Below are 22,103 nucleotides of genomic sequence, written 5' to 3'. Positions count from 1 at the left end.
CGCGTCCGAAGTTACTTTTACGTATGAAGACTTTTCTCTGTTCAGGATAGCATGCTGTGTTCTGTTTGCTAGAAACTCTTCAATCTAATCACACGGTTAGCAAGATATGCCTTACGCTCGTATTTTGTTCATTAGGCAACAGTGAAGAATTTTACCGAATGCCTTCCGGAACTCAAGAAACATGTCATTTGCATGGGAGTCTGTCTCTACTAGTTCCTGAGTGTCGTTCCGGTGCAGATCGAGTTTGGTTTCACATGATCGTAGTTTACGGAACTTACGTTGATTCCTACAGAGGAGATTTTTCAGTCCCCAGAAATGTCATAATACACGAGCTTGAAACATGTTCCACAGCTCTACAGCAGACCGGAGTCAGGGATATACGACTATATTTTTGCGCGAGTATTCGGGGACACATGACAATCTCAGAATTAGTTGCTGGACCAATGATTTCTTGGTAGTGACGCCGAAGCGTGTCATCTTGGATATATAATCGTCGACAGATGTAAGAATGACTTCATGCGTGCTGCAGGGAATTGCTGAGCAACCCGAGTGGCCAGACGTTTGAATAGCTGCAATTATCCCGCGAATACTCAATTCCTAACTTTCAAAAACCTTTATTATATGAAGAATCTAGACAATTCTTCAGTCATCTATGGATTGTACCAGGAGGGACGTGAAGATAAGTTACACCGCAGTCACACGTATTTAAGCAATCTTTCTCCTGCGCACCATACACGATTGGAACGAGAAAAAACCCTAACACGTGATACATCTACATCTATATTCTGCAACCCACCTGAGGTGCATAGCAGAGCGTACATCCCATTGTACCAGTTATTAGGATTTCTTCCTGTTCCATCCATGCATGGAGAGGGAAGAATGAGTGTTCGAATCCCTCTGTCCGTGCAATAGTTATTGTAATCTTATGTTCGCGATCTCTATGTGAGCGATACGTAGGGGGTTGTAGTATATCCGTAAAGTAGTGATTTAAAACTGGTTCTTGAAACTTTGTTAACAGAGTTCCTCTGGATTGTTTACGTCTATCTTCAAGAACCTGCCAGTTCACTTCGTTCAGTATCCCTGTGATACTCTCACACGTATTAAACAAACCTGTGACCATTCGTGCTGCCCCTTCTCCGTAAACGTTCAATATCTGCTGTTAGTCCTATCTGGTGCAGGCCTCACACACTTGAGCAATATTGTAGAACCGGTCGCACGAGTGATTTGTAAGCAATCTCTTTTGCAGACTGATTGCACTTCCCCAGTATTCTACCAATAAACCAAAGTATACCTCCTGCTTTACCCACGACTGAACCTACGTGTTCAGTCCACTTCGTATCCCTACAAAGTGTTACATCCCGGTATTTGTATAAGTTGGCCGATTCCAATTTTAGTCACAGGATACTGTTTTCTCGCCTTGCGAAGAGCAAAAGTTTAGATTTCTGAACATTTAAAGCAAGTTGCCTATCTCTGCACCACTTCGAAATCTTGTCAAGGTGTGACTGAAAATTTATGCAGCTTCTATCAGATAGCTCTTAGTTATAGATAACTGCATCGTCTGCAAGAAGCCTGATTTTAGTATTAATATTGTCTACAAGGTCATTGATATACAACATTAACAGCGAGGGTCCCAACACACTTCCCTGTGGCACACGCGAAGTTAAATCCACATCTGACGACGACTCTCCATCCAAGATAACGTGCTGTGTCCTCTCTACCAAAAATTCCTCAATCCAGTCAGAAATTTCACTTGATACACCTTATGATCGTCCTTTTAACACTAAGCGTAGATGAAATGCTTTTCGGAAACCAAGAAACACTGCATCTAGCCGACCGGAGTGGCCGAGCGGTTCTAGGCGCTACAGTCTGGAACCGCGCGACCGCTACGGTCGCAGGCTCGAATCCTGCCTCGGGCATGGATGTGTGTGATGTCCTTAGGTTAGTTAGGTTTAAGTAGTTCTAAGTTCTAGGGGACTGATGACCTCAGATGTTAAGTCCCATTGTGCTCAGAGCCATTTGAACCATTTCAACACTGCATCTACCAGGCTGCCTTGATCCAAAGCTTTCAGTATGTCATGTGAGAAAAGTGCGAGTAGGGTTTCACATGATCTGTGTTTTCGGAATTCATGCTGGTTGGCACTGAGGAGGTCATTCTGTTCAAGATATCTCATTATGTTTGAGCTCAAAATGTGTTCTAGGATTCTACAACAAATAGATGCCGATGATAGTGGACGGTGGTTTTGTGGATCACTCCTACTACTCTTATTGTAGACGTGAGTGACCCGTGCCTTTTTCCACGAACTGGGCACGGTTTTTCGTTGGAGGGGTCTACGATAGATCATAGAAGAGAGGCTAGCTCCGTCACAAATTCAGTATAGAATCTGACAGGGATTTCATTGGGGCCTGGAACTTTATTCAGTTTTAACGATTTCAGATGTTTCTCAACGCCACTGACACAATCATTTATTTCGTTCATCTTTTCAGTGATGCAAGGACTACAACGGAGCAGTTCTCCTGGCTATTCCTTTGTAAAGGAACATTTGGAAACGGAGACAAGCATTTCAGCTTTTGCTTTGCTTTGCTGCCCTAAATTTCAGTTCCTGTCTCATCCGCTGGAGACTGGACACTAACTGTGGTGCCACTGACAGCCTTTACATACGACAAGAATTTCTTGGTTTTTATGACTTTTCATTTAACAATATTCTGATACGGTAGCTACTGAATGCATCACGCATTGCTCTCTTGACAGTTAACGCGTTTCATTCAGCGTCTCTCTATATCTACAATGCTAAGTACCCTCTGCCATACGCTTAGCAGTGGTTTTCGTAGCATGTACGTAGTTTTAACTCATTTCCGCGACGCAGTCAGCAGACAGACGGCGACGTCGGATCTCGCTGCTTCTATTCTAGCACCACTTATTGCGATCGACACGTGCACGCGTGTTGCGGTGTCCGTAAACCGTGCTCGCTACACGAGAATACACCATCTGTCGCGCACGTGCGGCAGTGTTGTCTCCCGGCAGACGCTTGTCCCGCACCGGAAGCAACACTCCAGGGTCACTGACGAGGAGAGCACGGCAAGTGACGTAACCCAATTTCCCATAAACTTCGCTCAGTGGAATAGGAGGTAAAATAAGCGAACACGGTGTAGTGACTCATCCATAGATATTTAACCATTTTTTAGACAATGCATGGGGGCTTAATTAAAAATAAAAGACTAATATTAATGATTAAATGCAATAATTTTACTAGCTGTGTGACCGGTTACGAAGTCTCGTAACCGGTTGGCCCTGACTATTATTAGCACGCAATCTGACTGCATAAAATAAAAATAAAGAATGACAAGGAATTTCCATTAATACAATTGATTAATTAAGTCCCCTGCAACTATAGGAGCTACGGAACAACAAAGTACAAGTATAACTGTTCCGTGCGTTGTAGTGTAACTCAACGTACATGTATACGACAAAATATTTTAAACACCATTTACAAGGAACTAATTGAAAAACCAGAAATACTATAATTGCACATAGAAACCAGAATTACAAGTCTAATAAATGAACACGAGCCAGATGCTTTGTTGACTGTACCTGTGAGCAAGAGGGATTGTTATTAAAGAAAACTGTAATACCTTTTTACCTCATTATACATTGACGAAAATATTCCATTACACCAGCATCATAAACAAAAGCCCATCTCCTTTCTCAAACATATTCTGACAATTGCATTTTCTTCCATCTATACATTACACCAACCCAACAGTACAACATTTCAGTCAACACTCAGATCGTCTACTCTCTGACCCATCAGAACTAGAGATGGGCAAAACTGTTCTTTTCAGAGATTGGATCAGAACTGTTCACTCCCTGAAATGAATTAGCTCTTTTTCATGACTCACCACTCATTTACAATATAAAATAAATGGAAGGCACATTGCCCTTTAAACTTGGTTTATTCCAGTACTATACCTGTATTTTGATCTTATTTGATCCTATTTTGAAGTAACACAGATAATGAGTAAGAATTTTGTATTGTTTATTGAAATTTCCACGATATGACAAAGTTTTTGATTATTGATTTATTTTGCACTATCGTGGTTTTTTGGGTGATCGGAAAATGTTGTAACTTGAGATTTACATTAACAATATATTTGGCTATAATGTATTAAAATTTCATTAACCTCATACAAATACATCGCAAGCCATATATTTTTAAAGTGAACGTTTCCTTTCGAAGACGCCTAAAATCGCAAAATCCGTACCAGAATAAGAAAAAAAAATATAAATTTGACTGTAAAACGAAAGTGCTGCATATAGCCTTACGCAGAATAAAACAAGGAAAATATTGGTGTATCACATTTTGCGATACGTTTATCGGTTCGCTCGTAATTAAAGCGTAAATTCGAGTGTCTATAATAAAAATCCTACAGTAAGAGGAGTCATCAGGAACCTAATCTAATCAGTTTAAACAAATAAAAATAAAATAAAAACAATTGATGTATAAATAACATAATAATGTAATATACATAGCGGCATTACTACGAAGAACAATATCCAGTGGGGACGAACTCCGATGCAGAGGCGCTGAGTCGAGCAGGTCGAGCCGCGAGCTGTATTACTGCGTGAGCTGAGACCGCAGAGACCACAGTGACACCTGAGTCGCTTTGCTCGACGCTCTGGCTAGAGTCGAGATGGTGGGGCGAGCGTTGAGCGGGCGAGTTCCGAGGGAGGGGGTAGCGGTGAACTCACCCGCTCCGAGACAAATAGTTCGTTCCCTTGCGAGCGGGTTTTTGCAAGTAGTTCCTATGTTATCCGCTAGGTGGCTCTCTGTCCTGTTGCTCGCATCAACTGCCCAGAGGGCAGCACGTGCGACTGAAACGATCGCCGACAGAGTGCGATGCGAAGTTAAGCTGCGCCAGACACTGCGCGGCAGACGACGCACAGAGACATTACGGCATATGTGAAACACAAAATCCAATGGGGCACTGCACAATGCAGGCAGCCAAGGTAGAAGCAGGGCAGAGGCCGGCGCTGGCTGTGTTGTGTGGCCTGCACTGTGCTGTGACCAGCAGAGGCGCTGCTGATATGCTCCGTCTCTCTCTCTCTCTCTCTCTCTCTCTCTCTCTCTGCCGTGGGAAACGTTTGGAGCTACCGTTCTTTTTTTCTGAATCACTGATTGTTCACTCCTTTGAAAGATTGAACTCTATGAATTAGTTCAAGAGCGGATCCCCCATCTCTAATCAGAACAACGACTACCCGCGAGATCCTCTGAACTACTACTGCGCCAGTGGAGGCGGCGGAATAATAATCTTTGGCGCAATCTCTGGCGCTGTGACTCAGTGTAGCCACCTTTCAACAAAAACGCTTACAGTTTTCGAGGCACTTCATTTGCCTTTCAGTGAGTAACCACTCCTACCGAAGCATTGGTACAGTGGCTAGCGACGCGTCCTGTGATCGAAATTACAATTTTTACTTTATTTTTCGTTTGTCTACCAATTTCAGTAGGAGATTACTAGACGAATGTTGTCCACTGTACACTGAAATTACGCTAATCTTTTTGTCTACTAATTGTAGGCTTTGTCAATTAATTAAACGACAATAAATGAATGAGAAAATTAATTGAAATTGTTTTCGATGACACTCCTGCAGTGTATCTTGATTTGCAAGCTACTGCAAGTCTAAGATTTCGGTAAAATGATCCTTTATATGTTGTCTGCTGCGAAATTATTGCCAAAGCGTGGAATCTTTATCAGTATTAACGACATTTCTTTCCCGGGTGACATTCATAAAAAAAAAAAACATGTAGTTCGGAGGAAACTGCCTTCCCTCGTGGTGTTCGGATTTTCTGCGTTCCGAACGTTTCTATGATCGGTATCATATCTTCCTGAAGAATAAACATATGAATAATATAAGAATGAATATAAGAATGAAATACAAGAATATGAGAATTTAAAAAGATTGTAGCCCCTAAAAATACCATGTTGTTGCTGTTGTTGTTGTGCTCTTCAGTCCGAAGATTGGTTTGATGCAGCTTCACATGCTACTCTATCCTGGGCGAGCTTATTCATCTCAAAATAACTACTGCAACGTACATCCTTCTGAATCTGCTTAGTGTATTCAACTCTTGGTCTCTCTCTACGTTTTTTACCCCCCCCCCCCCCCACACACACACACTTCCGTTCAGTACTAAACTGACGATTCATTGACGTCTCAGAATGCTAACTATCGACCAATCTCTTCTTTTGTTTAAGGTGTGCCACAAATTTCTTGTCTCCCCAATTTTATGCAGTACCTCCTCATTAGTTACGTGATCTACCCATCTAATCTTCAGTATTCTTCTCTAGCAAAATATTTCAATAGCTTCTATTCTCTTTTTGTCTAATGTTTTTATCGTCCTCATGTTTCATTGCATACATGGCTACACTCGAGACAAATACTTTCAGGAAAGACTTCCTAGCACTTCAATCTATATTCGATGTTAACAATTTCCTCTTCTTCTGAAGTGCTTTTCTTGCTTTTGGCAGTCTACATTTTATATCCTCTGTACTGCGGCCATCCTTAGTTATTTTGCTGCCCAAATAGGGAAATTCATTTGCTGCTTAAGTGTAACACTTCCTAATCTAACCCTCTTACCATCACCTGATTTACTTCGACTACATTCCATTTTCTTTGTTTTGCTTTCGTTGGTGTTCATGTTATATCATCATTTCAAGACACTGGCCATTCCGTTCAACTGTTCTTCCAAGTCCTTTGCTGTCTCCGACAGAATTACAATATCATCGGCATACTTCTAAAATAATATATCTTCTCCCTCAACTTTAATCCCTACCTCAAATTTTCCTTTTGTTTTACTGCTTGCTCAGTGTACAGATTGAATAAAATGGGGGATACATTGCAGCCCTTTCTCACTCCCTAGTCAACCACTGCCTCCCTTTCATGCCCTTCGACTCTTATTACTGGCGTCTGGTTTCCGTAAAAGTTGTAAATAGCCTTTCGCTCCCTGCCAAAGTTCGATACACACATTTATTATAGACTGAAGAGCGAAAGAAACTGGTGCACCTGCCCAATTTCCTGTAGGGACCCCGCGGGCACACAGAAGTGACGCAGCATGACGTGGCATGGACTCGACGAATGCCTGAAATAGTGATGGAGGAATTGACACCATGAATAATTCAGAGCTGTCCATACATCCGTAAGAGTACGAGGGGGTGTAGATCTCTTCTGAACTGCACGTTGCATGGCGTCCCAGATATGTTCAATAATGTTCATGTCTGGGGAGTTTGGTGGCCAGCAAAAGTGTTTAAACTCAGAAGCCGGCCGCTTTGCTCGAGCGGATCTAGGCGCTTCAATCCAGAACCACGCGGCTGCTACGGTCGCAGGTTCGAATCCTGCCTCGGGCATGGATGTGTGTGATGTCCTTAGGTTAGTTAGGTTTAAGTAGTTCTACGTCTAGGGGCCTGATGTCCTCAGATGTTAAGACCCATAGTGCTTAGAACCATTTGAATCATTTTAAACTCAGAAGAATGTTACTGGACGTTCCTGGAGCCACTTTGTAATAATTCTGGACGTGTAGGGTGTCGCACTGTCCTGATGGAATTGCTCAAATTCCTCGGAATGCTCAGTGGACATGAATAGGTGCAGGTTATCAGCCAGGATGCTTACGTACGTGCCACTTGTCAGAGTCTCGTATCAGGTATTCCATATCACTCCAACTGCACACCCCCAAAACCATTACAGAGTCTCCACCAGCTTGAACAGTCTCCTGCTGACATAGAGGGTCCATGGATTCATGAGGTTGTCTCCATACCCGTACACATTCATCCGCTCGATACAATTTGAAACGAGACTAGTCCGACCATGCAACATGTTTCTACTTATCTACAGTCCAATTTCGGTGTTGACGGGCCCAGGCGGGGCGTAAGGCTTTGTGTCGTGCAGTCATCAAGGGTACACGAGTGGGCCTTCGGCTCCGAAAGCCCATATCGATGACGTTTCGTTGTCTGGTTCGCACAGAGACCCTTGTTGTTTATCTAGCATTGTAATCTGCAGAAATTTGCTGAAGGACTGCACTTCCGTCGCGTTGAACGATTCTCTTCAGTCGTCGTTGGTCCCGTTGTTGCAGGATCTTTTTGCGGCCGCAGTGATGTGGGAGATTTGATGTTTTACTGGAGTTCTGATATTCACGGTACACTCGTGAAATTGTAGTACGGGAAAATCCCCACTTCATCGCTACCTCGTAGATGCTGTGTCCCATTGCTGGTGCGGCGACTGTAATATCACGTTCAAACTCACTTAAATCGTGATAACGTGTCATTGTAGCAGCTGTAACCGATCTAACTACAGTGGCAGACACTTGTCTTAAATAGGGGCTCCCGACCACAGCGCTGTATTTGAATACGCAAGCCTATATCAGTTTCTTTGGCGCTTATTGTGAAACCCAGCCGTATGTTAAAGTTAATCTAATACCCTTCTAGCCCCAAAGTTTATTCTGTAGTACCTTTTATGGACCTGGGTAGATAAATGAAAGAATAGAATAAAAAATTAAGTAAAAACAATAATCGGATTTCGCATCCGGGGTTCAAAAGTAAGAGACCGCGATGCTAGGCCAACGCGCCACTATTTTGACGGAAATTTTTGCGCGCTGAAAGGCATCTAAATTAAGTTGACATCTTTGACCCTTGTTTTCTCAAGTATCTACTGATAATCCGAGACAAGTGTTCTCTTATTTTGTCTCCTATTCAACTGAGAAGTTTCCAGAAATCAGGTTATGGTACTGGCAGTTTTCTCTTGAGTGCCACGGCGTTGTCCCGTGCACTGACAAGGGAACCTCCCCATCGCACCCCCCTCAGATTTAGTTATAAGTTGGCACAGTGGATAGGCCTTGAAAAACTGAACACACATCAATCGAGAAAACAGGAAGAAGTTGTGTGGAACTATGAAAAAATAGGCTAAATATACAAACTGAGTACTCCATGTGCAAGATAAGCCACATCAAGAAGTGTCTGAGGACAGGAGCGCCGTGGTCCCGTGGTTAGCGTGAGCAGCTGCGGAGCGAGAGATAATTGATTCAAGTCTTCCCTCGAGTGAGAAGTTTACTTTCTTTATTTTTGCAAAGTTATGATCTGTCCGTTCGTTCACTGACGTCTCTGTTCACTGTAATAAGTTTAGTGTCTGTGTTTTGCGACCGCACCGCAAAACCGGGCGATTAGTAGGCGAAAGGACGTGCCTCTCCAATGGGAACCGAAAACATTTGATCGCAAGGTCATAGGTCAACCGATTCCTCCACAGGAAAACACGTCTGATATATTCTATACGACACTGGTGACGGCATGTGCGCCCCATGACAGTAATATGTTGTCGAACTATCTAACTTGTACACTTGGCGAATGGGTAAAAAGATTCTTCTACCTTGCCCGATTTAGGTTTTCTTGTGGATGTGATAACCACGCCCACAAAACTGATTGATGAAAACATAAGAGTTTGTCACATAAACTGAAAATAAAAAATTAAACTTTTCACTTGAGGTAAGACTTGAACCACGGACCTCTCGTTCCGTAGCTGCTCACGCTAACCACGGGACCACGGCACTCCTGTTCTCACGCTATCCATGATGTTGCTTATCATGTGCATGGACTACTCAGTTTGTATATTTTGCTTATATTTTTACAGTTCCATACAACTTCTTCCTGTTTTCTCGATTGATCTGTGTTCAGTTTTTCAAGGCCTACCCACTGTGCCAACTTATAACTAAATCTGAGGGGGGTGCGAGGGGAAGGTTCCCTAGTAAGACTACGGAAAATTCGTCAGAGGTCCCGACTTGACGCTCGAACGCGCAATTCGTACTGAGGCGATACTATATGCGATGCTACACGTTGCAATAAACATCGCGTGGCTCCGACGCTTACAGATGCGACACTAGTGTTCCCACCGCTGCGATACGACAAGCAGTAAAGACAGCGCGAATCATTTTTCTGCATGAGTGCCAATTACGAGCTCTCTACTGAAGTGGACGCTTCGTGACTTATTACTCAAGGCGTAAAACAATTAGAAAAGGAAACGAAATCGTACAGTGTTACCAGAATGAAAAATGCTATTATATCACGAAAAAGGCGAATATGTCCTCGGCAAAGTTAGAGATGTAAGAGAATGGAACTAACTCCGACTTATTTTGCAGATTCATGCAAAAGTTGGGGTCGTGCTACGGCTACGGTGGAGTGTGATCATAATGCATATGTTTGCAGGCTCACGATATCCTTAGAGAAGTGTTGAATCGTTCGGAGTTGTCAGTAGTCTCCAAGGTTGTCAAAAAGGTTGTTCTGTTGCTGATTGCATTGCGAACTGTCGTTTCGGACCGCGAAACGTGTGCACTCAACGCTGCAAGGAAGGGATAGTTTCACTGACGGCCTTTACGCCACCTCCTGACACTCTAACGTGCCGGAGCCAGACGCAGTGGTCTTGTGTGCGTGAGCTGCGTCTGCGTGAATGTGTGTATGTCTGTACGTTGTCTGTTTCAGAAGAAGGCCTTCTGGCCCTAAGATTACCAGTCGAGTAGTTCTTTGTTGTGCCTGTCTGTAACTCAACATCTTCACTATACGGTCAGTAGAAGTCTGTCCTTTTCATAATAGTGCAAACACTGATGTAATGTTGTTCAGCACACTGTCTTCAATCACCAATAAAAGTATGTTCACTTATAACCCTAACACCATCTATATGTAGTACCTGAAAGCCATGTCATATGTGTTGACTTTATACGCTCCATATACACCTACATCTACAGTCCGCAAACAACCTTGAGGTGTGTGGAGGAGGGTACTTTATGTACCATTATTACTGCCCCATTTTCTTGCTCCAGTCGCGAATGGTTCTCGGAAAAACAATTGCTAGTAAACTTCCGTGAGGGAGCCAATCCTTTTAATTTTACCTTCACGCTCTTTTCGCAAGATGTACGTAAGAGGCTGCAATATACTGGCTGATTCGTCTACAAACGTATGCTCTCGGAACTTTAACAATAAACCTCATCGTGACGCAGAACGTCTCTCTTGTAGCGTCTGCCAGTGGTGTTCTCAGCATCTCCACGACTGACGCTTTCATGCTAAGTAAATGAAGAACACGAAGGTGGGGGAAAAACACCGCCCGAACAGGCCTTGAAGGCACAACGGTACCGACCGGCAGGCGTGTCATCCTCAGCCCTTAGGCGTCACCGGATGCGGATACTGAGAGCCAAGTGGTCACCACACCGCTCTCCCAGCCGTTGTCAGTTTTTCTTGCCGCTACTTCTCAGTCAAGTAGGTCTCTAATTGACCTCACTAGAGCTGAGTGCAGTTCGCTTGCCAACAGCACGCGGCACCACCCGGACGGTGACCCATCCAAGTACGAACCATGCCCGGCAGCGCTTAATCGATGATCTGACGGGAACCGGCTTTAACACTGCGGCAAGGCCGTTCCCTTTGGAAATGTGGGGGACTGATGACCTTCGCTGTTTAGTCCCCCTTAAACATCCCAACAACCACCACCCTTTGGAAATGAACCTATAACGAAATACTCTGCATTGCTACCAATCTTTTCTCGTTTCTCTACCAGTCCTATCTGATACGGTTCACAGACTGAGGAGCAATATTCAAATATTGATCAAACATCGGTTTTCTATCTCCTTCGTGGACGGTCTACATTGTCTGACAATTCTTACAGTGAATCTCAGTCTGACATCTGCTTTACCTGCGACTAGTTTTACGTGGTTGCCCACTTTAAATGGACGTGACTATTTCCAGTGACTGTTATGAAATCGTATAGTTGTATAATAACGGGTCTTTCTGTCTTTCAATACACAGCACGTTACATCTGTCTGCATAACTAATCATGACGCACATTATATGTAGAACACGTAGCCGCCCGGTGTGGCCGTGCGGTTCTAGGCGCTTCAGTCTGGAACCGCGTGACCGCTACGGTAGCGGGTTCGAATCCTGCCTCGGGCATGGATGTGTGTGATGTCCTTAGGTTAGTTAGGCTTAAGTAGTTCTAAGTTCTAGGGGACTGATGACCACAGATGTTAGGTCCCATAGTGCTCAGAGACATTAGAACACGTAAAAAACAACTGTTTCACCAGAAATATCTTGACCTCACTAAACACATACACACACACACACACACACACACACACACACACACACCACTTTTAGGCCTGTCACGTGACGTGTCTGAAAATTTCATCCACTCTTTCCTTCTTGAGGTTTGTTCCTACGATAATTCATTTTTCTTAGCTCACGAGTTCGTTTTTGACTGGCAGGCGACACCTCATTTATGTCCATCTGTAACTATTCATCAAGGATTTATGTGAGAGCGAATGAACGAGAACTTTTAGAGAGTGAGCTTTGAAGCATCTCAACAGTTGGGAATGTTGCATTCAAGTTTACTCTTTTTTCCTCTAAACTTGCATGACAAAACACAGAAAGATATGGTTATCATGTACTGCGAGAATCCTTGTGATGATGCAGCACATGATGTGATGTATGGAAATATAAATAAAGAGGTACATGTCAAAATCTCCCTCTTGAAGAAAGCAAATAAATAGTTATTCATCTATATTCCAGGAGGAACGTTAACTGCTTTGATAATATCCTGTCAGTTTTTTTATGTTCTCGAATCTCCAACATACCTATGCTGTTGTCCACAATTTCATACACAATGGTATGGAGAGGTTGGCTGCAGAATGGTGGAGCAACTGTCGTTTTAGGAAAGCTGGACAGGAGCAGAAATGATTAGCGAACAATTTAACAACAAATACGAAATTTACTTAACTTTTATTTCTCCAAACATATGAAGACTCATTAAAAATTATGCAGCAAGAAGTAGAGTCCAGCTATCAATGCCAACTAGGTTGAAGGGGTCTGTACTAAGCACAAACAATGGAGTCAGAACCGCAACTAAATGGCGTCTGCATCTCGTAGCGGAAAGGTTCAAAGTGCGAGTGGGGTGAGTGCCCATCCTATATTACAGCAGAAGGGGGCGTTCTTGGTACAGAGCTGTGGAAGGCGTGGCTCAGCGGGCGTGCTCCATTGGATCCGTCCGATCCAGCATGACCACTGTCGGTGTCTGACAGAAACTAGTTGCCAACCTAATGACGCCAGTAGGGTGGTATCGATAAGTAACACAACATATGCATCTGATGTTCTTCCACTGATAAGAAAAACTGGTCCATCAAATTTCAGGAGTGCAGTGCTTTAAACTTTATTTCTTCTAATATTTTGGCTGTATACCTTTCGGTCATATTTAGAGTGAGTCGACAGATTCAACCTACATCACTCGCCATGTCCTTTCAAATTCATCGCGCTGTTGCATATGCAGCCACAGGTACACAAGCGCCAGAGACACTGATTGGCAGCAAAGGACGTGGAGGTATAATAAGAGAAGATGGCGCTACAGACTTACCCTACAGACGTCGCTGTGTATGATGCCCCCCAAATTTTAGAAGACTACTGTTTACGATTGCTTCGTGTTTTTAATTTCTGCCGTTTGCACGCACCAGTTGTTATAAATAGCCGGCCGCTGTGACCGAGCGGTTCCAGGCGCTTCATCCCGGAACCGCGCTGCTGCTACGGTCGCAAGTTCGGATCCTGCCTCGGGCATGGATGTGTGTGATGTCCTTAGGTTAGTTAGGTTTAAGTAGTTCTAAGTCTAGGGGACTGATAACCTCAGATGTTAAGTCCCATAGTGCTCAGAGCCATTTGAACCATTTGTTAATAATAGTGTTTCAGTGCTTTCGTGGAGTGTCAGCAAGAGATTTTCAGGTGGTTTTTGGTCTTAGATGCATACAGTAATACGACGCAATGGCCTCATTAATATAATTTTCTTCTTTTTATAGAATTCGAACAACCAAGAAGAGAAATTTTGATGTTAAAAGGCTGTCTTCGCAATCCAGTATATTCCTTAATACGAGTGACGAAACTGATGTTTGGTCTTTTGTTCTATGTCATCTTCCCGAAAATTCTAACAACATATTTAGCTGTTGGTCAGAATCTCACGTCTCAAAGCGTTCACCGAGGAACCTTTGATAGGAAGTCTAAAGTCAAGTGACATACATAAACTCACTACAATGAAAATAAGCAGCGCAACTAAAGTTCATACTTTAAAATAAAATATTACTTGGCGAACATCACTCAAGAACGAAATTTACAGTTTATTACATTTATAATTAGAACGATTAGCACACTCGTAAATGTCGCAAAGTAGCATTTTTGATCAAAAGACCTCAACCAGAAGCTAATGTTTTGGGCAGTCGACATGGCGGACGTCGGCTTCTGGTTTGTGACGTCATGACATCTCCCCTTACTGTACCTCAACGGCAAAAGCTATGCATAAACTTGAACTGTGACTATGTAGACGATCCATGCTGGGGTACTGTTTGTTTCTTTATGAGCTGTGCTGTAGCGACATGTACGCGAGTTTAGTAAAGAAAACGCCGGATTCAATTATGTGGCCAGCCAGAATCACTATCCTTGTTAGTTAAATTCTTCACCGAACGAACTCCAAGTGCTCCTCTCACAATCAAGTCCCAAAAATATTAATTCCACACTACAATTTTGACATTTAATAGCGCATAGCAGATCACGAAAGGGACAAGAAACGTGGACTCTAGAACAGCTTAACGTGAAATCCGATGCTCTGCTGCCATACACACCGTGAGAAGCATCGAAGCGGAGGACGCTCTGAATGATCTTGCTTTGGTGATTAGGTGGAAGATCGACAACCGGGTGAACAAGAGCGAGCTCCATTAATACAAATCGAACAGGGCCACGGGCAGTTCATCCGCGCCTGTACACCGTTTACGGCCTGACAGAATGCTATGTGCGCTGTCGTGTGTTCGCTCCTCTGGGAGCCAGGCACCAAACATCCTGTCTAGTATGCTCCATAACTCTCTGTAAGGCTACTCCTACGAGACCTAATTCTACAAGTGTATAAGACAGAGTTTTAAGATAGCTTGAGGGGTTTTCTGTTCAGATGAATACTCTTATTAACTTCATCCCTATTACAGTTTTTCAGACTTTCCTGCTATTTCTCCCCCTGAGTCAGACTTCGAGACTCTTGCACTATGGAGTCCTCCATATCCTTAAAATATCTACAGTGTGTTTCCCTTAAAGTGATTTAGGGGTGATGTGGTCGAGATCTGAGATGAGGAACCCTGCTCTTGAAATGACTAGATGGAAAATTACTGAGCCATGTATTGTAAGGGATAACTCTAGCAGCAGAATACGTGATGTTACGAATCGCTGTTTGTGCGATAAAATGAACTGATTAACTGTGTAATCAGTTGCTTGCTTTGTGTGTGAGACGAAACTAAATGTAGCCTTACTTCATTTGCGGTGGACACAGGTAACTCCATCGATTCTCGAGTAAGGTGTGAAGTTCACAGGTTGTACCGGGTAGGCAAAATGAAACTCTGTCAACTGAATGTTCCATCGGTTCTTGGTAGAATTTATTATAATAGAACTAGCCCGGAAAATATTTCATGAAAATTAAGATATGCAACACTACTTACGCCATCTGCAGCTGGCGATGTAAGTTCCGTTACCTATTTTAGGGTTTGTAAAATATTTTCTGGGCCTGATTTTTAACACATCCTATTGTAAGTCTGAGTACCGACATAGGAAAGTTCTAACGCACGCAAGACTACTTAACTTCTAGTCGAAACGAAGCATGTGGTGCTACTCTACAACGGCTCATGAGTCCAACTCACTACCTGGAAAGGGTATTGCTCATTCCTACGGATGTTTAGTCATCAATCAGCATTTGATCAGTTTGACGTGGACTGATATTGCGCTCGATGTTGCGAGCAGTATCATACAGGAACACACGTTTCATCCCTACAATTCACAAAATTGCAAGCTGTACGTCCTGTTGACTTCGTGCCTGGTGGTCTGTTTAGCCAATGGTCAAGACAGCGCAGCATTGCATACGAGTAAAGTTCCCCTTCAAAATCACCACCCAGAGTGCACGCACACGCCATCTATAAAGGGTATTTCAAAAAAGTGTCACTTATTTCTACAGATTTTTTTTACAAGAAGGTAGTATTGTTCAAGCCAACGGCCTTGCCGCAGTGGTAACACCGGTTCCCGTCAGATCACCGAAGTCAAGCGCTGCCGGGCTGGGCTAGCACTTGGATGGGTGACCATCCAGTATGCCGAGCGCTGTTGGCAAGCGGGGTGCACTGAGCCCTTGTGAGTCAAACTGAGGAGCTACTTGACTGAGAAGTAGCGGCTCCGGTCTCATAAACTGACATACGGTCGGGAGAGTGGTGTGCTGACCACATGCCCCTCCATATCCGCAACCAGTGACGCCTGTTGTCTGAGGGTGACACGGCGGCCGGTCAGTACCGTTGGACCTTCATGGCCTGTTCGGACGGAGAGAGAGTATTGTTCAAACTAGAAGAAAATTTCCTATAATGATGTGTCCAGTAACCAATGAGTGTTGAGATATGGGTCAGTCTGTTCTCTTATTCCCATTTGTCAGTTCTGTAGGAACAGACATTGCAGGCACTGCCGTACGTGGTTAACACGCATGCTGACATACCTTCCAGCCCTTCTTCGCGGTGAATGACTTTAAAACACACCTGGCTCCATTCGGGGTCATGATATACGTTGGTTACCTGCTCCTGTACTGTTTGCACGTTGTCAGTGGGCTGGGCATACACGAAAACCTTTAAATTTCTCATAATCAGAAATCCGACGGAATCAGGTTCGGTGAACGGGAAGACCACGCTACCCCGGACCTTCTCGACCAATCCAGCGCCTGTGAAACGTTGCGGTGCGCAGAAAACTGGGCAGTGCCACGTCGTGTAGAAACTACTCGTACAGTCGTTATGCATTTGCAAGGGTAACATTCTTCAATAACGTCGGTAATTCATCAGGCGGAAATCGGTGACACAAAGCGCTTGCCCGTCTCTTCGGTAAACTACATGGCCCTACCAGTCTTTCACAGATAATTACTGCCCATACGTTGCCACTGATACGAACCTGATGCCTCACCGCATGATTACTGGAGGATTTGCATTGTAGTAATTTACACTCATGTTCAACAAAAACAGAACACCTTGAACGGCTAGAGATAGGACGTTCACATTCACAGGGCATGTACATTACTATGTTCCGCAGGAATGGTTAACATTTGAACCACCTTATGCCAGGGGTTGAAGGTCAACATGGATAGCGCGGCGCAACACCCCCTATAGGTAAAATGTACCTGAGGCACTTCTTACCGCTGTAGACCAAAATCAGTGTGATTTGAGCAGACGTGCAGTATGCCTCGCAGACGTATGCACGAACCGTTGCGTCAAATCAGTGAGTTTGAAAGAAGGTACATTATTGGTGTGGGAGAATGTAATGCATCCTTCCGGGAAATTGTTGCTCATGTGGGCGTAGTGTTTCGGCAGTGCAACGGGTGTGCGCACAGTGGTTCACGGAAGACCGTAGAATACGACGAGGTGGGTCAGGTAGCACCACCCAAACCAACCGCCGAGAAGATCGACTCCTCACCCAAATGGCACTGCAAGACAGATCTGCGTCCTGCTCGGCTCTGGCGCACTAGTGAGCACAGTATAATATACCGTACACAATCAGGGGTGACAGTCCGTCACCGTTCTTTACGGTGTGGTTACGTGCGTGTCATCCACTTCTCCGCCTACCTTTGACGAATGTGCAGAAACATGGTTGACGGCAGTGGTGTATGGAATGACGCCACTGGGGACAGTAACGGCATCAGATAGTATTTCCGGACGAATCCAGGTTATCTTTGTTTGAAAATGGTGGCTCATTTTGGTTCACTGCAGACAGGAGGAGCGGCATCACAGTGACTGCATGCGCAAGACAGACAGCGCCAACTAAAGGCCTTATTTTATGGGGTGCTATTGGGCACAAATTCAGTTGGTGCGTGTCCAGGGCACTGTGCCCAGTGTGACCTATGAGAATGACATCCTGCGACCCGGTCGCAGGTTCGAATCCTGCCTCGGGCATGGGTGTGTGTGATGTCCTTAGGTTAGTTAGGTTTAAGTAGTTCTAAGTTCTAGGGGACTTATGACCTAAGATGTTGAGTCCCATAGTGCTGAGAGCCTGCGACCCGTAGCCATACCCTTTCTGCACTACACACCAGACGCCATTTTAGAGCAAGACAATGCATTACTACATACTGTACCTTCTTCGTGTCACAGGATGTCAGCCTTGCCCTGGCCCGCCGGATAACCAGACTTGTCACCAGCAGAAAATGTGTGGGATATGGTGAAACGACAAGTGCAGCGCTGTGAACCAATGCGAACCGCCACAGATGAACTTTGGATGGCTACGCCATTCGCGCCTTATACGCGTCACTGCCACCGCGCATGGAAGAAGTTCTCACGGCCCACGGCGGACCCTGTGCCTACCAGACAACAGGACACATGCTGCGACAGGGTGACTGAAATGCTAATCATTTCTACAGAAGTTCGTTGCTCGTGGTCTTGCGGCCACGTTCTCGCTTCCCGAGCACGGGGTCCCGGTTTCGATTCCCGGCGGGGTCAGGGATTTTCACCTGCCTCGAGATGACTGGGTGTTTGTGTTGTCATCATTTCATCACCATTCATAAAAGTGGCGAGATTGGACTGAGCAAAGCTTGGGAATTTGTACGGGTGCTGATAACCGAACAAGAGTGTACTTTGCCATCTCTTGTGAATATTGTCACACCTTTAAACAAAATGCAGGCTGTGAAATGCGGATCTTCAACGCCAGTATATCAACACGTACTGGTTTCCATACATACCACTACAGGAACTTCTCTTCTAGTACTGTCAAGTACTACTTCCTTTAGGAATACGAGAGACCCTTTTGTTGAACTAACTGTGCCGTTTAACACAGGTAGTCAAGTATAAAAGCTGAAATGCTCGATACAAAAAGCGAATAAGGGCACCAGCGGCCAACGAAATATATATGAAAGTGAACAATGCTAGTAAGCGTAACATCGGAGTCACGTTCAAATTCATAACACAAAGAAGAAAATTAAGACTAACCCACTTTCACTCGCCAATAGGCAAAAACTAAAATAGCTTTTTAGTAAGGTGTTATAGAAAGACTTTGCCACTGAAGTGGCCAGAAAACCATTGTAAAAACAAGAGACACTATGAAGAGTAGATGAAGGAAGCTGTGTATCGGAAATCATTGTAGAAAGAAAAGTTACTCGGTTTTGTGAGGAGGCACCCAGGTAAAGCTCCCCCACCACTGAAAGTAGCAACGTAGCAAAATTCAGAAATCGCTTACTATGATTACAATAAACAGCGCGCTCTAGACCTGCCGTATAGGAGTGGCGCGTTGCCACGAAGAATCTCTTGACAATAACATCTCTTGACAATAACTATTTAGAAGAACATGTTCAGTATTCAGCTTTCATTTCCATGGTCATAATTTTTCCCAACGTTCACGACGCTGTTCGTCATTACCAGTCCACCTAAAGTACAGTCTACCCGAAAAAGACCGCATTCCCTGTCTCCGAAAGATGTTCCTTGGTAAAATACTTTACAGTTATGATTACTGAGAATCTTGGGTTAACAAACGCAAAGATAAAAACGAGAAAGGAAGATTCAATGACTAAAAAATGGACCAAAAATAAATTATAAGCTGCGATGAGGTGATGTGGTCACACCTCTGAGATTCGTAGGCACAACAGTACCCGTGTAGTGGACAACTTGACGGAAAGAACAGGATGGACTCACAAGGTTGAGACGCAGCCGTGCTTACTGGCAACCGGCCTCCCGAACACTTGCAAACACTCGCACGACACACACACACATCCCACGCGTCCAGCTGCTATGCGTCACAGAACAGCTGAAGTGGCCAAGCCAGATAAGAGGCACGTCAGGATAAAACGTGATCCGCTGTTATAGCAGATAGAGCTATGACTATCAACTCTTCGCCTCAACGCGCATCATCACATGTCCCAATCAATCACACGTGTGTGCAGAGAGACAGTACTCTATACGCTGGTGAAACATCCATTAGCTGACTATTATTACTACACATTCATCACTCTGTACGTTTAATTGCAGATGTGTTGTTAGCTTTTGCTGTGTGTAACATTGTACCTAAATTCAAATTTATGAGCCGCCATCGAACGCTGAAGCACACTTGTAACAGAGCTTACCAAAGCACATTGTGCGATCGCACTCAACCTACTGGTAATGGTTTCGAATCCGGGTGCTGGGAGATTTCTCACTCCCCATTTCCGGCCTCCTTGAATGGGGAAGGTGGTAGCGGAGAGTGATACTTGACACCTCGAAGAAAGCCTCTTCCTCCTTATAATTAATGTTTTCCATGTATTCCTTCGCCCAAAAAACGTCGCTACCTTGAAAGTCGTCATTGGCGGATGGATCTTCTTCAACAGTGTCACCGAGTGAGATGGCGGACTGGTTCATCTACATCGACACTTTGCAAATCACACTTAAGTGCCTGACAGAGTTCATAGAACCACCTTCGCAATAATTCTCTGTTATTCCAATCTGGAACAGAGCGCTGAAAAAACGAACACCTTTATCTTTCCGTGTGAGCTCTGATTTCCCTTATTTTGTTATGATGGTCGTTTCTCCATATGTAGGTCGGCATCAACAAAATATTTTCGCATTCGGAGGAGAAAGTTGGTGATTGATATTTCGTGAGAAGATTCCATCACAACGAAAAACGACTTTGTTTTAATGGTGTCCATCCCAAATCCTGTATCTAGTCAGTGACACTCTCTCCCCTATATCCCTGCCGCGCGGGATAGCCGCGCGGTCTGAGGCGTCTTGCCACAGCACGGGCGGCTCTCACCGTCGTAAGTTCGAGTCCTCCCTCAGGCATGGGTGTGTGTGTGTTATCCTTAGCGTAAGTTAAAGTTAGATTAAGTAGTGTGTAAGCTTAGGGACCGATGACCTCAGCAGTTTGGTCCCATAAGACCTTACCACAAATTTCCAATTTTTCCCCTATTTTGAAACGTGCTGGTCGTCTTTGAACTTTCTCGATGCACTCCGTTAATCCTACGTGGTAAGGATCCCACACCGCGCAACAGTACTCCAAAAGAGGACGGACAACCGTAGTGTAGGCAGTCTCCTTAGTAGATCTGTTATATTTTCTAAGTGTTCTGCCAGTAAATCGCAATCATTGGTTTGCCTTGCCCACAACATTTTCTATGTGTTCCTCCCAATTTAGGTTGTTCGTAATTCTAATTCCCAGGTATTTAGTTGAATTTATGGACTTTAGGTTTGACTGATTTATCATATAAGCGAAGTTTAACAGGTTCCTTTTAGCACTCATGTGGATGGCCTCATACTTGTCGTTATTTGAGGCCAATGGCCAACTTTCTCACCATACAGATATATTTTCTAAATAGTTTTGCAATTTGTTTTGATCTTCTGATGACTTTTCTAAACGACAAACGACAGCATGGTCTGCAAACAACCTAAGACTGCTGCTCAGATTGTCTCCTAAATCTTTTATACAGATATGGAACAGCAGAATTCCTATAACACTACCTTGGGGAACGCCAGAAATCTCTTCTGTTTTACTCCATGACTATGCGTCAGTTACTGCTACGTGTGACGTCTCTGACCGGAAATAACGAATCCAGTCACGTAACTAAGACGATACTCCTTAGCACGCTATTTCACTACAAGCCGCTTGTGTGCTACAGTGCCAAAAGCCTTCTGGAAATCTTGAAATACTGAATCAATTTGTACTCGCATTTGGGAGAACAGATATTGAAATTCCCACATGGCATTCCAGATTTAGGTCTCCCATGGCTTCTTTCTGAAACTGCCTAAGGCAAATGCCAGGACAGTTACCTTGAAAATAAAATTCCTTCCCCATTCTTCGCTCAATGCGAACTTAAGCTCAATATGTACTAGCCTCACCATCAAAGGGACCCTCGGACCTAAAGGGTTCTTTTTTTCTACTGACCCCAAAGTTGTATACCGAAATCATTTTAGTGTATTAAGGAATACTAAATAAACTACCCACTCATTAACTGTAAATGAATATTGTTTAATAATCAAAGAGGCACCTTTTTGTATTGATATAAAGCGGTGAGAAAAGTACTGAGACACCGCGAACAATGCGCGCTT

The 22,103-nt window shown here is 44.0% G+C and overlaps 1 protein-coding gene and 1 pseudogene across 1 annotated transcript in view; one reads left to right on the top strand and one right to left on the bottom strand.

Moving 5' to 3' along the window:
* Window positions 1-22,103, bottom strand: part of LOC126175053 (serine/threonine-protein phosphatase rdgC) — a 1,927,531-nt gene that overhangs the window by 1,650,778 nt on the left and 254,650 nt on the right. The window lies entirely within an intron of this gene.
* LOC126177273 (5S ribosomal RNA) lies at window positions 16,071-16,188 on the top strand (annotated as a pseudogene).

The sequence above is a fragment of the Schistocerca cancellata genome, chromosome 3 (assembly GCF_023864275.1).
Source record: "Schistocerca cancellata isolate TAMUIC-IGC-003103 chromosome 3, iqSchCanc2.1, whole genome shotgun sequence".
Classification (NCBI taxonomy): Eukaryota; Metazoa; Arthropoda; class Insecta; order Orthoptera; family Acrididae; genus Schistocerca; species Schistocerca cancellata.
Note: the sequence above shows the minus strand (reverse complement) of the source record. Positions and strands in the feature narration are given on the sequence as shown.